Below are 18,503 nucleotides of genomic sequence, written 5' to 3'. Positions count from 1 at the left end.
CTGATTTATCTGTAAAAAAAAGAACATTAAATAATATTTACAGCAAAATAAAATACTTTATTTAAATCTTTAGAAAAAATTAGTATTTTTTTCGTATTTTTCTCTATTAGGTAATATGTAATTTGATGAAGAAAAATACTTAAAATATATACATTTTTAGAAAAATCTTTTTCAATGATTTTAATAGATCCTTTTGTACCAATATTTTCTAATTTATTTTTCTTATCTATTTTTAGAAATTTATTCAAAGATATTTTATGTAATGTAATTAAAGTCTCAATTTTTCTCTTTTTTCAGACTTTTGAATAGTCTGATTTAAATTTTCTAGTTCACATATTTATGAAAAAAATGATAATATATAAAATACTGCTAAAGATAAATATATAAACGGAATAAGTTAAAATAATAAAACATAGTTCTAATTGTCAATAAAGTAAATTCGATAGTAGACTTGTAGTATCTTAAAGTCTTAAGTTTTTTTTTTCTTCTCAAGTCTCAGCTTTTTTAGAAACATGCAAAGTTTATTTTAAGATTAATCATTAATTAAAATAATTAAAAAAAAACTCTTCACCTTCTCAATTCGATAGTAAGTCTTTTTTTTTCCTAAACTTGAATTTTCCACAAATAATCCAAAAAGTTGTCCCTTTACAAAAAATCCAACTTGAATTATGCTCCAATTAATCTATTATCCACCAAAAAACTAAACCTTAATAATATAATTAATAGTTTTGTAGAAAAAATTTCAATTCCTTCTTAAGATATATGAAAAAAAACTCTCGAAACCCATAACTCGTAAAGTACTGAAAAACAAAATGGGCAAAAGAAATGTACTTCTAATTCTAATACAAGTCTAAAACAGAATAAAAACAAGAACAATACAATAGAAGAACAAAAAATACTAAGCAGAAATGGAGATGAAAAAATTAATACACACGAACAATATGATATTCAAGGAATATAATATGTCAAAATCCTACAAAAAGATTGTTAGAAGAAAAGAAAGTAATGGGAGACAAGAGAAATCACATAAAGATAAAAGATAAAAAAATATAATTCAGATTAATTATAAGAAAATAAAAATAACTAACCATTATATTTTTTGTTAAAAAAAATTATAAATTACTAAACAAATTTTAACTTATTAATTATCATTTTTAATACCAATAAAAATTAATCGACACTAATAATAATTTAACTAAATTTTATTCTCAAACATAAACTTATAATTAATTTAATACAGTTATATTAATAATAAAATATTGCTTGGAGGTTGGTTTTATTTAAACATAATTTTATAATTAATTTAATAGAGGTATATTTGTACTAAAAGAAATATTTGAAACTTTTTTTTTTTAAACATAAATTTATAATTAATTTAATAGGGAAATATTAATAAAAAAAACATAAACTTATAATAATTTAATAGAGTGTATTAATAATAAAATATTGTTTGGAAGTTGCTTTTATTTAAACATAATTTTATAATTAATTTAATAGAAATATATTAATACTAAAAAAACTTTGAAACCTTTTTTTAACATAATTTTATAATTAATTTAATTGAGAAATATGAATAATAGAAAATAATTTGAGGCTTTCTAAAGACAAAAAATAAGTGTTTTACTTGTTTTACCTATGAATATCAATGAATATTGTAAATGAATATTCGTGGGTAACGGGTACAGATATTTTTCATATACATATGTTAACGGGACAAGTACGGGTACCCGTACCCGTGGATACTTGTACCCACTATACTCTAATTTAAATTTAAAAATGATATGATTAAAATATTAACTCATTAATTTTGAATTGGTTATTTTTTATCAATTGATTTAAAAAAAATATTTCTTTGTAAACTCTCACTTAACTTATAACTTATATTGGAATAGTTTGAAAATTGATTTATTTGTATTTAGTATTATAGTAGAAGAATACATGCATAAGGTATAACATGAGAAAGAGTTGTTGCTGCAAATTTGGAATTCTGGTATAAATTTTTACAAAATTTACTTGAATAAGGAAATTTAAATTTATGTGAATGGGCAAGTCTTTATTTAGAAGGCATAACTTTGTATTGAAAAAAAAAGAAAAACATTTATGTTACTTATGCATACGTTCAACTTTTGTTTTCCAATAAGAAATCGTTTTTGGTGTAACTAAATTTGAATGTTTTTCGTTGTTAGTCTATATGATTTTGATTTTATTAAGTTTGTCATAATTCTTTTGAAGATTTATATAGCAAGCATGATTCATAATTTTCATATTTTTACATTAAATTCGTGTATATAAAAGAAAATTTATAATTTTTTTAACTAAAATTATACATGATAAAGACGACTTATTTTATATTTGAATTGAAGTTATACATGACAAATATTACGTCTAATATATTTTTTTAAATAAAAATCATGTATAATAAACACAACTTATTTTTTGACTGAAAATGTATATAAAATGTATGACTGTTATTGTTTTATGTTTGAACTGGAGTCGTGCATGAAAAAAAAAGACTTTTTTGGTATTTTTTAGTAAAAGTTGTACATGGTAAGAAAAAGTCAAACTTACCATACATGACTTTTTTCTTTAAAAAAACATTAGAGGTCATGCTTGTTATGTAAGACTTTGGTTCAAATATAATACAACAAAGTCATATTTGTCACACTTAACTTTAATTCAAACATAAAAAACATACAACATGTTTGTCATACATGATTTAGTTAAAAAAATTACAAGTAACTTTTGTCATGCATCAATGTAGCGTAAAATATATACAATTACAAATCACGCTTACTATATAAACTTTAACATATGACAAAAATAATTAATCAAATTGAATTGTGTACGGGAAAGATGACCTTAGCAATATATATATATATATATATATATATATATATATATATATATATATATATATATATATATATATTTAAATATATTTAAAAGTCATTCATGTAAAATGACTTCTTCAAATTCAAAAACTAAAGTTGAAGTACTCATGCTTTGAAAACGCAGCTTTTTTAACATGAAGTTCAACTTTCCAAACAATTTATTCACAAACATAATTAATTAAGGTTTAATAGGTATTTTGGTTTTTCTCAATATTTGTGGCATTTATTTAGTATGATTCCTTAATCTTTTATCATCAATCCAGTTTCCATTTTATTTAAAAGGATTCAATGTGATCTTTTAAGTTAATTGATGTTAAAATTATTTGGAAGGTGATCATGTGTGAGTTTCTATTTTTTTTTCTTTTGTTTTAACAATAATATAAGATGAAATAAAGGGACAGGTAACAAAATTAGATTATGAGATATAAGGGTGAAATTTCCCTAAAAGAAAATTATCTAAGACTTATACAAATTCAATCTTAAAAAGAGTAAATTTAGGGGAGGTTGGATATTGAAATGGAGAAATTTGGGCATAAAACTTACATAGTGAAGAGAATGATTTGAATGGTAGAGAAGTAAATCACATGAGAGAGGCGAAGACTTATGCCGTCTTTAGAGATAGAGAAGGTGAATGGATGTGGAATGACGACAAAACAAATGTATATATGGTGAAATCTACATATAGAAATTAAATAGGAGCAATGGAATGTAACCAAGACTTTATTGGAACTATTTTGGAAAATGAAAATATTACCATCAACCCAATATTATGCATGGAGGATTATAATTAAATAGTGAAGTTTGTGACATGTGTAAATGTTGATGAAATTGTCACATATTTATTTTTTTAGTTATAGGATAGTTGCACACTTATATTGGTCAAGACTTTATTTAGTATATCATAATATCGTCCAGATTCATTTTTTTCCAATTCAAACACCAATAACTAAGTAAAAAATGCAATATTGTTTGGAGATATATGTGAGTCACAATAGTTTGGATATTTGGAACCAAAGGAACAATATGATTTTTGGGAATGTAAAAAGTAGATGTTGAAGAAATATTTTCTATGGTATTAAAACATGGGCCTTGATCACAAATAAATACCTAAGAACATCTTTTTGTATTATGATTATTGTTTATGCTCAACCATATATTTAAAATCAATGTGACTCTAAACTTAATATCTTAAACTCTTTTACTCCTTTAGGCACGTTGAAAAGCATAATTGATGAGGGTCACCAATAGTGTTATTGAATATCGGCCATGGCGCCACCATGGCGGAAATCGGTACCGGTTTCCGAGCCTACCACCACAACAAGGCGGAGGCGAATTGGATTTTCTATAGCAGCCCGTGGCGACCGCGTTGGACATGGCGGGTTGCGGTGGCGAAACGGTGGAGGCAAAAATATCAGACTGAAAAAAAGGATGAGCGAAAGAGAAGAGAAGAAACGACTTGCAATAGCAAGAGAAGGAATGACTTGCAGCAGCGACAACATGATTGCGAGGAAGAAAGGAAACACATGAAAACCCTAAACGCATGAGTGGGGAAAAAGTTTGACTACTTTAGACAAGTGGGCCTGGCCCACACCCATTCAAATATTATTTAATCAAACCTACTTTACATTCTTCTTCATTCTTATTTTTTTACCCTAACTTCCTTCAGCCCTTTAGCCACCAGCAGTATATTCTCTACAATCCCCACAGTCAATTTTCTTTAATCTTTTATTCAAAATAAATCAAGTCAATTCTTTCTTTCCATGCTGCATTATTTTCCATTGCAACATCATTGTAGTAGCCACCAGCAGCCCACAACCACCAACAGCAAGCAGCCACCACCGCCTCCGACCATCGCCCACTATCGCCTCCGACCGCCGGCCACTGCTGTCGTCGCCTTTAGTCGCCACCAAGTCTGTTTTTTTTTCAATTTTTTTTCTACTCCTCTACTTTCACTATAATTATTTTGCAAAAAATATTCCTATTTTCCAACAACAATAATGGCCTGTGATAAGGATACTTCAAGAACATCTCATAGATGTGACCCAGGTTGGAAACATTGGCATTCGATGGATGAATCAAATTTAAATACAACTATTTGTAATTATTGTGGGAAAGTTATGAAAGGAGGAGTTACTATAGAAAAAGAACATCTAATGGCAAAGAAGGGCAATGTTGTTGCTTGTACCAAGACTCCAAAAATGTAAGAGAAGAACTTCGGAAATTATACAAAGAAAAAGTAGACAATTCCTTCGTCAATCCTGGATATATGCATCAAATGATAATCATGAGAGTGAAGATGAGGTTGAAATTTTCATGGCTAGTAATGATAAAGGGAGAAATATCGGTGAAAGAAAAGGACCAATGGATATGTTTTGTAGAAATCTAACTACTGCAATAGAGAAGAGAAAAAGGAAAGACTAAGGCAAGCTAACATCAAAGAGGCATGTGACAAAAATTTAAAGGCCTCAATTCATCAATATATTGCTCGATTTTGGTACCAAGCAGGCTTGTCATTCAACCTTGTGAAGTTGAAAAGTTTTCAAGATATGATTGATGCCATAGGTGCTTATGGACCTAATTTACCCGCTCCTAGTTATCATGAAACCAAAGTTCCACTTCTCAACAAGGAAATTGAGTACACTGAAAAGTTGTTGCAAGATCATAAATTGCAATAGAGCAAACTGGTTGTTCTATTATGGTAGATGCATGGACTGATCAAAAGTAATGATGCTTGATTAACTTTTTGGTGAGCTCCCCTGCAGGGACAATGTTTTTGTCAAGTCCATTGATGGTTCAAACTTTTTGAAGACAAGAGAAAAACTATTTGAGATACTTGATTCCCTTATGGAGGAGATTGGGGAAGAAAATGTTGTTCAAGTTATAATAGATAATGGGAGCAACTATGTGTTGGCTGGTAAGTTGTTAGAAGAGAAAAGACCTCATCTCTATTGGACTCCTTGTGTTGCCCATTGTATATATTTGATGCTTGAAGACATTGGAAAACTTCTTTTGATAAAGAAGACAATTCAAAGAGGAGTTAGTCTTGTTGACTTTATCTATAGCCATTCTAGTGCCTTGAGTTTGTTGAGATAATTTACAAATAAAAGGGAATTAGTAAGACATGTCGTTACAAGGTTTGCTACAAAGGTTGCATCAAGAGAAGGGAAATTTGAGAAAAATGTTCACCTCTGATGAATGGAGCAATAACAAGCTATCTAAGGAAGCCAAAGGGAGGGAGGCTACAAAAATTGTTCTTATGCCTTCATTTTGGAATCAAGTAGTATTTACTCTCAAAGTCATGGCTCCTCTTGTTCATGTGCTTCGTCTAGTGGATATGAAAGAAAATCAGTTATTATATATATATATATATATATATATATATATATATATATATATGAAGCAATTGAGAAAGCCAAGGAAACAATAATGAAGTCATTCAACATTGATGAAAGTAAATACAATGATGTATTTACAATCATTGATAATAGATGGACATGTCAACTTCATCGCCCCTTGCATGTTGTTGGTCACTTTTTGAACCCAGAGTTCTTTTATTCCAACCCAGACATGGAATATGATTTGGAAGTTACAAATGGATTATATGATTGCATTAGGAGGTTGGTGTCAAGTAAAGATGTGTAACAAATTTTTTTAACTAAGTTGTCTCTTAATAAGAGTTCAAATGGACTCTTTGGTGATGATTTTGCCAAAGAATCAAGAAAAACCACAACCCCAGGTGATGTAAGACCCGTAGAATTTAATTAATTAAATAAATAATTAATTAATAAATACATGAGGGGTAATAATTATGACCTTAAATTATGGTTGGTATAACGTGGAAAAGTGCTAGCTCATGTGGTTGAGAGCACTTTGATTGTGCGAGAGGACTTAGGTTCGAGTCCAATGTATGCTAACTTTTGATGTTATGGTTTTGTTATTTAAATTTATGAAAACATGTTCTTGTATATTATGATAATTGAATTGTGATTCCTAGCATGAAATATGACTTGGGTACATGGTTGATAATGACTTGGCAATTGCTTAGGTTATGGGTTTGAGCCTTGGAGAACTTACATTAAACTTTATATTTTTGGCATTTTTGGTTTTGACGTGAATATGGAAAGGTGGGAAGGAAACCTAAGTGAATGGTGTCTTATTCAATGCCATTTTCGTTTTGGTAATTAATCACTTAGTCTAGGCACACTTTAAAAAGGAAAATTAGGTTAAGGGCTAAGGTTTGACAAGCTGGGAAACTATACCTAAAGAGAGAGCGAAAATCTGAGAGAGTGTGAGAGGTTCTGGTGTGATTTTGAGTTGCTGAATAGTGAGGAAGCAAAGAAGGTGGGTGATCAAGGGGGAATCTTACAAATTGTCAAGCTTAAGCGAAGGAGAACCAGGTTAGGGGAGTTTACTGCGATTATACTGTTGTTTGATATGAATTCTGTGAAAATAATGTTTAAGATATGCATGCACTGTGTTTATTCTGAGGTTCTGTTGAATTCTGGAAATTTTCCAGAAACCGCCTGGCGGGCTATACATAGCCGCCAGGCGGCTCATCCATTTCTGTGCATTTTGCTGTGTTCTGGGTGCAGCGCCTGGCGGTGAATCCCTGTACCGCCAAACGACTCATAGTCTGGGCCATTCTGGGTGTTTTTGGATGAACCGCCTGGCGGGATTGGTTATGATCGCTAGGCGGCACGGGTTGAGTACTCGTTTTAAGCTTTTCTTGAGTGTTTGGCGTGAATTGTTCGGAGGGAAATCAAGGGGTGGGTCTTATGAGTGGATCTGGTGTAGAAGTGTTTTGATTTCGAGTGTGATTGACATGGAAATTCAATGGAACAGTGACCAAGCGTTTAGGGTTGAACAATTGGGGCTTGATGTCGTGAGAGTGGTCAGTGATTGGAATGCTTGAATAATTTTAATAGATGTGGCTGTAGGCTGCGAGGAACACGATACATAATGGAGATGGCGCGAGAAATGATAGAGATTAATCTGGAATGAAAAGCAAGGGAGAGTGGGACTGCGAAGGTGTGGGAATTCTGGAAATTTTACCAGAAGTTTGATGCACCGCCTGGCGGCACGGGACTAGCCGCCAGGCGCCAGAACAGTGACGTGGATACTTGTGGTTATTCTGGTCTAGGAGGGTGTTTTAGGATAATTGGCGTTTGGTTCCTTGGTAAATCAATTTCTAGTGTATCTGTGAGGGAATAGAATATAGAGATTTCACTACGGTAATGGTATTTTCCCTCTTACTTTATAAGCGAACTTGAGGGGGTGTATAAATTGGTCGAGATAATGGTAATAAGAAGCTTGGGAAGTATGTTAGGTCACGGGATATTCTAGTCCTGTCAGAGCCTTAATAACATGCGTGTCAGTATGGAGTTGGGGAAAATAAGAGTGACACCCAACCATTGGTTATTTTCTTGACTTGTAATTATTTTATGAGAGTTGTAGTAAAGAGGAAGAGTTGTAAATTTTCATCTAAGTAAACAGCACCATGCACTGAGCTAGGAGTATAATGGATTGAGGATGGGTGCGAGGGCAAGATGCGAAGAGTAATTGACCAAAACAATTACTGCATAAGTACTGATACGGTGGCTGGCGATAGAGTTAGGTCCGCCAGGCGGTAGAGAGGCAGCAGTGGGGTTCTGGTACAGGAGGCGCCTGGCGACAGGGGGATTCCGCCAGGCGATGGCGACGAAATTCGTGACTTCTGGGACAGCATCCGCCTGGCGAAGGAAACGGTTCCGCCAGGCGGCAGTTACAGAACTTGTGATTTATGGGGCGCTTGGCGCCTGGCGGCACGTGTCCCCCGCCAGGCGGTCTGGAAGCTGGCAGCGCCTAGCGGGACGTGTCCCCCGTCAGGCGATTTATACTACTGCAGCTTTGAGTTTTGATTATGAATTTGTGATCTACAGTGCGTCTAGTGATGCTTTAAGGGTGAGATTGCTGGTGTTCCTTGAGTTGTGGCTCGGAACGTATCCCTTGAGTTGTGGCTCGGGATAGGGGTTAAGCACGTGATATTCCTCGAGTTGTGGCTTGGAATAGCATCTCTTGAGTTGTGGCTCAAGATGGCGGATGAACACGAGGAACCCTTGAGTTGTGGCTCGGGTTGGCGAGTGTTGCCGGTGTGAGTGTGCTGGTTGTGGCCAGTACGGATGGGTCCAGATAGATTGCCCTCCTCAGTTGTTGGCTGACGAGTTTGGTAGTCTTGGAACGATACGAGCTTTATTCGTATATGGGAACTTTACCTGGCGTTGCGGCGTATGATCCGTAGCATGTTTTCCCGCACGTGCTCTATCGGTTGTGGCCGATAGGTATGGCAGCAAGTCACCTCGAAGAAATCCTTAGACGTTGTAGAGCACGAATAATCTGATTGGGGGTCAGATGGTAGGAATTAAAGAATAGGGCAATGTGAGATATTTATGTTATGTATGGTCGCTTGTGTTTATATGATTATATTTCTGTAACTTTACATATGTGATTTAATTGTTAAGCTCACCCTATCTGCGTGTGTGTGGCGATGATCGTGTACGCGGTACACGGGAGCATATTCTGTTGATGCAGGTGGCTCAGGTGACACTTAGCCGCAGAGAGGGGTTATACTTGGGGAAATGCTTATGTTTTCTTTATTGCCTTTGAAAACAGTTGTAAACCCTGATGGGTAATTTTATAACGTTATGGTGTTGGTATTCATAGACTTTATTCGATGGTTTAATAAAGTTTTTAAATTTTCCCGCGTTTTGGGAAAGTGAGGTATTATTAAATGCGCGCAGTTTTAATTTATTTATTTTATTTATTTATAAATCAGTAATATCCTGACGGGATGTTACATTTGGTATCAGAACAATGATTTTCAAAATGATTTTTGGGGTCTATGGGGAGTGAGCATATCGTGTTACGTTTGCGTGACTAATTGTTTGTGTTGTTAGTTTATTTTTGGATATGAAATCCTAATATGAGCTGTATATGTGAACAACTATAATATGTGGCGTGCACGAGCTATGGCTAACCGTAGGAGGAGGAACACAGTTGGAGCTGATGACATAGCTCACGCGATCCATCGTATGGTGGACGCGATGCAGCCCATAGCGACGCCACCCAGAGCTGTAGTGGTACCTACCCGACCAGTATCTATGGAGGATTTCATGAAACACCGGCCGGCCAAGTTCTCTGGCAAGGCCACTCCTGATGAGGCAGATGCCTGGATGCGAGAATGCGAGAAGATCTGTAGAGTGCTGGGGTGCACGGATGAGCAGAGGCTGTTGTTTGTCACATTTCTCCTGGTGGCAGACGCAGAGTATTGGTGGCAGGGGATGCAGCAGTTGATGCAGACCCGTGAGGAGCAGGTGACATGGACTGCCTTCAGGACGAGGTTCCTGGAGAAGTACTTTCCCGACAGCGCGAGGCACGAGCGGGAGGCAGAGTTCCTTACTCTTCAGCAGGGGACCATGACTGTGGCGGCATACATTGAGAGGTTCGAGTATCTGGCGCGTTTCTACACTCCAGTAGTCACCGAGGAATGGAGGTGTAGGAAGTTTGAGGGCGGACTAAAACATGAGATACGCCGCTTCATTATGCCGCTTCGGATTAGAGAGTTTCCAGTTTTGGTTGAGCAGGCCAAGACTGTGGAGCAGTTGGAGACCGAGTCGAGTAGTGGAGGAAAACAGCAGAGGACTACCCAGATGTCAGATCATATAGGAAACCTTATAGCAGATCGCCGACTACCTGGGGGAGACTACATTGTTATAACTGTGGCGGGGAGCACTTGAGGAGGGATTGTACTAGACCTGCCAGCCGTACAGGTGGAGGCAATGGCACTGGTAAGTGCTACGTATGTCAGCAGGCATGGCACTTTGCACGTCAGTGTCCTAACAGAAGACCAGCTGGTGGTGCACCAGCTAAGAGGCCAGTAGGAGATCGACCCAGAGCACCGGGGCGTGTGTTTGCTTTGACGACCACAGAAGCGAAACAGTCAGGTAACCTTTTACAATTTCTGTGTTTGTTGTGTGACCATGAGGTGGTGGTGTTGTTCGACTCGGGAGCCACTCATTCGTTTGTGTCTAATGAATGTGTGAGGAGGCTCGGGCTTACGATGCGAGAGTTGGGGTGCGAGCTTTTAGTCGCGACGCCAGCGTCTGGAGAGGTATCCACCACTTCTATGTGCGTGGTGTGCCCTATGGAGGTGGCAGGCCGTAGGTTCAGGCTGAATCTCATTTGTTTGTCGATGGAAGGTTTAGATGTGATTCTGGGTATGGACTGGTTGTCGAGTAACCATGTCGTCATTGATTGCGGGCAGCGCAAGATAGTGTTTCCTGAAACGGTGGGGTTAGAACTTATCTCATCTAATCAGGCGGTGAGGGAGATTGAGGCTGGAGCTACATGTTACATGATTGTGGCTCAGACGGAGAAGATGAGCACAGCCGAGAAGATCAGCAGGATCCCAGTTGTGGACGAATACGCAGACGTATTTCCGGATGAGATTCCAAAGTTACCGCCTAGCAGGGATGTAGATTTCTCCATTAATCTCATCCCTGGCACTGGGCCAGTTTCTATGGCACCGTACAGAATGGCGCCTGTTGAGTTAGCCGAGTTAAAGAAACAGATTGAGGATCTGCTTGAGAAGAAGTTCATCCGACCGAGTGCATCACCGTGGGGAGCACCGGTTCTGTTAGTGAAAAAGAAAGATGGTAGCTCCTGGTTGTGTGTTGATTACCGGCAGCTGAATAAGCTAACGATAAAGAATAAGTACCCATTGCCGAGGATTGACGATCTATTGGATTAGTTTAGGGGAGCTGCGGTGTTCTCAAAAATAGACCTGAGATCTGGATATCATCAAATCCTTGTCAGGCCGGAGGATGTCCAGAAGACTGCTTTTCGATCACGGTATGGTCACTACGAGTATGTAGTGATGCCATTTGGGGTGACCAATGCGCCGGCTATATTCATGGATTACATGAATAGGATTTTCAGGCCATACCTAGATCAGTTTGTAGTAGTGTTTATCGATGACATTCCGATCTACTCTGAGAGTAGAGAAGAACACGCAGAGCATCTGAGAGTAGTGTTGGGGATTCTCAGAGAGCACCAATTGTATGGGAAATTATCGAAATGTGAATTCTGGTTGGAAGAGGTACAATTCCTGGGCCATGTGATCTCAGCCCAAGGAATAGCCGTTGATCCGGCAAAGATAGAGACTGTGGTGAAGTGGGAAAGACCCCAAACAGTTTCAGAGGTGCGGAGTTTTCTGGGTTTGACAGGGTATTATCGACGGTTTGTGGAGGGTTTCTCCAAGATGGTGAGTCCTCTTACACAGCTTACGAGAAAGGACCAGCCTTTCTCGTGGACAGATGAGTGTGAAGCTTGCTTCGAGGATATGAAGAGAAGACTGACCACTGCACCGATATTGGCAATCCCTGACACGACTAAAACATTTGAGGTATACTGTGATGCCTCGTATCAGGGGTTAGGCTGCGTGCTGATGCAGAATAAACGGCCTGTAGCTTATGCATCGAGACAGTTGAAGGTGCATGAGAAGAATTACCCGACACACGACTTGGAGTTAGCGGCAGTCGTGTTTGCCCTCAAGACATGGAGGCATTACCTATATGGAGCGCAGTTCCAGGTATTCAGCGATCATAAAAGCTTGAAATACTTGTTTGATCAGAAAGAGCTGAATATGAGACAGAGGCGTTGGATGGAGTATTTAAAGGACTACGACTTTGAGCTATTGTACCACCCTGGTAAAGCTAATGTCGTAGCGGATGCCTTGAGTAGGAAGAGAATTCATGTATCAGCTATGATGATTAGAGAGTTGGAGCTGATAGAACAGTTGAGGGACATGAATCTGGGGTTGGATATGGGGCCTGGACAGATACGATGCAGCATGTTGAGGATCACAAATGAGTTCCTAGATGAGCTCTGGGTGGAACAGGGTAAGGATCAGGAACTGCAGCTGATAATTGGTGAGTTGGGCACTAAGAAGAGGAAGGATTTCCGAATGGGCAGAGATGGGATTCTACGGTTCAGGGAGAGAGTGTGTGTTACAAACAGCAGGATTCTGAGGAAGATGCTCCTAGATGAGGGGCATAAGAGTCGTCTTAGCATACATCCGGGTATGACTAAGATGTACAAGGATTTGAAAGCCTCTTTCTGGTGGACGGGTATGAAGACGGATGTGGCTGATTATGTTGCTTCTTGCTTGGTATGTCAAAAAGCGAAGATAGAACATCAGCAACCGGGTGGTATGTTAGAACCTCTGGATATTCCACAGTGGAAATGGGACAGCATTTCCATGGATTTCATCACTCACCTGCCGAGATCAGTGAGAGGGCACGACTCAATCTAGGTGATAGTAGATAGGTTGACGAAGTGTGCTCATTTTCTGCCGATTAATCAGAAGATGAATATGGATAGGCTAGCGGATTTGTATGTGCGAGAGATTGTCAGATTACATGGAGTACCGGCGAGTATTGTGTCAGACAGAGACCCGAGGTTCACATCGAGGTTCTGGCAGTCGATGCAGAACGCTTTGGGTACTCAGCTTAGGATGAGCTCCGCCTACCATCCTCAGACGGATGGACAGTCTGAGCGGACTATACAGTCGTTGGAGGACCTATTGAGAACCTGTGTTTTAGACCATTTGGGTACATGGAGTGATGTGCTGCCATTGGTAGAATTCACGTATAATAACAGTTATCATACCAGTATTGGAATGGCTCCCTACGAGGCCTTGTATGGTAGGAGATGTAGGACGCCATTGTGTTGGCAGCAGGATGGCGAGGCAGTGGTTCTTGGACCAGAGTTCTTACAGCAGACCACCGAGAAGGTGAGGGTGATTCAGGATCGGATGCGCGCGACTCAGAGCAGGCAGAAGTCGTACGCGGACAAGAGGAGGAGGCCGCTTGAGTTTGAGGCAGGAGACCACGTATTTCTCAGAGTTACCCCTACTGCAGGTATTGGCGGGGCGCTTAAATCGAAGAAGCTGACACCTCGATTCATCGGACCATATCAGATCATGAGGAAGATTGGTCCTGCAGCGTACGAGATGGCATTGCCACCACACTTGGGAAACTTGCATAATGTTTTCCATGTGTCACAGTTGAGAAAATACATAGCCGATCCTACACATATTCTGGAGGATGACGATGTGCAGATACGGGAGGACTTAACCATTGGAGCCGGACCAGTGAGAATCTTGGATTCTCGAACAAAACAGCTCAGAGGGAAGGAAATCAGAACCGTGAAAGTCCTATGGGATGAGACAACTCAAGAAATGACATGGGAGATGGACGATGTCATGAGGCGGTCCTATCCTCATCTCTTCACTGGTAAGTTCTCTTTTTCGAGGACGAAAAATTTGAAAAGGGGGAAGTATTGTAAGACCCGTAGAATTTAATTAAATAATTAATTAATTAATAAATACGGGAGGGCTAATAATTATGACCTTAAATTATGGTTGGTATGACGTGGAAAAGTGCTAGCTCATGTGGTTGAGAGCACTTTCAGTGTGCGAGAGGACTTGGGTTCGAGTCCTATGTATGCTAACTTTTGATGTTATGGTTTTGTTATTTAAATTTATGAAAACATGTTCTTGTATTTTATGATAATTGAATTGTGATTCCTAGCATGAAATATGACTTGGGTACATGGTTGATAATGGCAATTGCTTAGGTTATGGGTTCGAGCCTTGGAGAACTTACATTAAACTTTATATTTTTGGCATTTTTGGTGATGACGTGAATATGGAAAGGTGGGAAGGAAACCTAAGTGAATGGGCAGCCAAAGGAGGCTGGAAGGGCAGCCAAGGAAGGATTGAATGGCACATTATGTCTTATTCAATGCCATTTTCGTTTTGGTAATTAATCACTTAGTCTAGGCACACTTTAAAAAGGAAAATTAGGTTAAGGGCTAAGGTTTGACAAGCTGGGAAACTATACCTAAAGAGAGAGCGAAAATCTGAGAGAGTGTGTGAGGTTCTGGTGTGATTTTGAGTTGCTGAATAGTGAGGAAGCAAGGAAGGTGGGTGATCAAGGGGGAATCTTACAAATTGTCAAGCTTAAGCGAAGGAGAACCAGGTTAGGGGAGTTTATCACGATTATACTGTTGTTTGATATGAATCCTGTGAAAATAATGTTTAAGATATGCATGCACTATGTTTATTCTGAGGTTCTGTTGAATTCTGGATTTCGCTGTATTCTGGGTGCAGCGCCTGGCGGTGAATCCCTGTACTGCCAGGCGACTCATAGTCTGGGCCATTCTGGGTGTTTTTGGATGAACCGCCTGGCGGGATTGGTTATGATCGCTAGGCGGCGTGGGTTGAATACTCGTTTTAAGCTTTTCTTGAGTGTTTGGCGTGAATTGTTTGGAGGGAAATCAAGGGGTGGGTCTTATGAGTGGATCTGGTGTAGAAGTGTTTTGATTTCGAGTGTGATTGACATGGAAATTCAATGGAACAGTGACCAAGCGTTTAGGGTTGAACAATTGGGGCTTGATGTCGTGAGAGTGGTCAGTGATTGGAATGCTTGAATAATTTTAATAGATGTGGGTGTAGGCTGCGAGAAACACGATACATAAGGGAGATGGCACGAGAAATGATGGAGATTAATCTGGAATGAAAAGCAAGGGAGAGTGGGACTGCGAACGTGTGGAAATTCTGGAAATTTTACCAGATGTTTGATGCACCGCCTGGCGGCACGGGACTAGCCGCCAGGCGCCAGTACAGTGACGTGGATACTTGTGGTTATTCTGGTCTAGGAGGGTGTTTTAGGATAATTGGCGTTTGGTTCCTTGGTAAATCAATTTCTAGTATATCTGTGAGGGAATAGAGTATAGAGATTTTACTACGGTAATGATATTTTCCCTCTTACTTTATAAGCGAACTTGGGGGGGGTGTATAAATTGGTCGAGATAATGGTAATAAGAAGCTTGGGAAGTATGTTAGGTCACGGGATATTCTAGTCCTGTCAGAGCCTTAATAACATGCGTGTCAGTATGGAGTTGGGGAAAATAAGAGTAACACCCAACCATTGGTGATTTTCTTGACTTGTAATTATTTTATGGAGAGTTGTAGTAAAGATGGAGAGTGGTAAATTTTCATCTAAGTAAACAGTACCATGCACTGAGCTAGGAGTATAATGGATTGAGGATGGGTGCGAGGGCAAGATGCGAAGAGTAATTGACCAAAACCAGTACTGCATAAGTACTGATACGGCGCCTGGCGATAGAGTTAGGTCCGCCAGGCGGTAGAGAGGCAACAGTGGGGTTCTGGTACAAGAGGCGCCTAGCGACAGGGGGATTCCGCCAGGCGATGGCCACGAAATTCGTGACTTCTGGGACAGCATCCGCCTGGCGAAGGAAACGGTTCCGCCAGGCGGCAGTTACAGACCTTGTGATTTATGGGGCGCTTGGCGCCTGGTGGCACGTGTCCCCCGCCAGGCGGTCTGGAAGCTGGCAGCGCCTAGCGGTACGTGTCTCCCGCCAGGCGATTTATACTGCTGCAGCTTTGAGTTTTGATTATGAATTTGTGATCTACAGTGCGTCTAGTGATGCTTTAAGGGTGAGATTGCTGGTGTTCCTTGAGTTGTGGCTCAGAACGTATCCCTTGAGTTGTGGCTCGGGATAGAGGTTAAGCACGTGATATTCCTCGAGTTGTGGCTTGGAATAGCATCTCTTGAGTTGTGGCTCGAGATGGCGGATGAACACGAGGAACCCTTGAGTTGTGGCTCGGGTTGGCGAGTGTTGCCGGTGTGAGTGTGCTGGTTGTGGCCAGTACGGATGGGTCCAGATAGATTGCCCTCCTCAGTTGTTGGCTGACGAGTTTGGTAGTCTTGGGACGATACGGGCTTTGTTCGTATATGGGAACTCTACCTGGCGTTGCGGCGTATGATCCGTAGCATGTTTTTCCGCACGTGCTCTATCGGTTATGGCCGATAGGTATGGCAGCAATTCACCTTGAAGAAATCCTTAGACGTTGTAGAGCACGAATAATCTGATTGGGGGTCAGATGGTAGGAATTAAAGAATAGGGCAATGTGAGATATTTATGTTATGTATGGTCGCTTGTGTTTATATGATTATATTTCTGTAACTTTACATATGTGATTTAATTGTTAAGCTCACCCTATCTGCGTGTGTGTGGCGATGATCGTGTACGCGGTACACGGGAGCAGATTCTGTTGATGCAGGTGGCTCAGGTGACGCTTAGCCGTGGATAGGGGTTATACTTGGGGAAATGCTTATGTTTTCTTTATTGCCTTTGAAAACAGTTGTAAACCCTGATGGGTAATTTTATAACGTTATGGTGTTGGTATTCATAGACTTTATTCGATGGTTTAATAAAGTTTTTAAATTTTCCCGCGTTTTGGGAAAGTGAGGTATTATTAAATGCGCGCAGTTTTAATTTATTTATTTTATTTATTTATAAATCAGTAATATCCTGACAGGATGTTACAGGTGAGACACTTAAACACTTTTTAAATCGTGCTAAGATATAATGGTTACATTCTAAGCTACTTTCTTTGCTTGTGTAGCTCAATGGTGGAAGAATTATGGGCATGCAACTCCCAACTTATGAAAGCTAGCAATCAAGATTTTAAGCTTGGCATGTAATTCATCGGGATGTGAGTGCAATTGGAGTGTTTTTGATCAAGTAATAAAACATGACTCATTTCATTATTATCTTAGTTGTAAGTTGTAGAAAGAAATTAATTCACATATTACTTATTCACATTACAGATTCATTCAAAGAAAAGGAATAGACTGGACCACAAAAGGTTGCATGACTTGGTTTACAGAAAGTATAATCAACAACTTGCTCAAAGATATAATATTAGGGATGAAATAGACCTTATTCTATTGAATGACATTGATGAATGTAATGAGTGGTTAGTGGGAGAAGTTGATGATGATAACAATAATGAAGAGGAGGGTAATGATTTGGTTTTTCATGATGATCCCACTCTTAATTGGGCAACTGTTTATGAAGCTTCAGGTATTGGAGAACCAATAGTTTATACAAGGAGACAAGCAACTAATAAAAGAAAGCAACCATCAAGTGATGGTGTTGTTATTGGATCTTCCCCCATGCTTCTAAGAAAGGTCTAGGTGCAACTCCAACTCCAACACAACCTAAGAAGGGCAAAGAGAGGACTTAAATTCAAGTTCAAAATGAATTGCATGATAGCTCTGATTCCGAGTTTGAAAGATTACTTAACTTTGACAAAAGTCTCTAAGAAGGAGAAGAGAAGGAGGGATATGCCCCACTGGATGATGACATTGAAAACAATTATGTTGGAGTTGAAGAAGAATATTATGACTAGAAAGAAACTTAATACATACATTTTATGATTTGTTGCTATTTTATGTTTTGAACTTTAAATTTGTAGTGTTTTGACATGATGTTATTATTAATTGAATTTTTATACATAATATCATTACTTTTTCATTAAAATTATATGTGGTGGTATTATATTTTTTTATCGTAATACTTTTGCCATAACCCATTATGGTTTCCATTATAACTTTATAAAGATTTTTTGGATCATCGATATTTTCTGTTATTCGATATCAATAACACTGGTCACCAACATATGTTTATGTATTTTATTTTGTA

General features: G+C 38.6%; 1 pseudogene; it reads left to right on the top strand.

Moving 5' to 3' along the window:
- Window positions 1-5,008: 5,008 nt before the first annotated feature.
- Window positions 5,009-18,210, top strand: LOC146888844 (uncharacterized; annotated as a pseudogene).
- Window positions 18,211-18,503: the final 293 nt, after the last annotated feature.

This window comes from Vigna unguiculata, chromosome 1 (assembly GCF_037176805.1).
Source record: "Vigna unguiculata cultivar grain cowpea cultivar isolate G323 ecotype 2 chromosome 1, ASM3717680v1, whole genome shotgun sequence".
Taxonomy (NCBI): domain Eukaryota; kingdom Viridiplantae; phylum Streptophyta; class Magnoliopsida; order Fabales; family Fabaceae; genus Vigna; species Vigna unguiculata.
The sequence above is the reverse complement of the archived record's forward strand: the minus strand, read 5'-3'. Positions and strand labels throughout refer to the sequence as shown.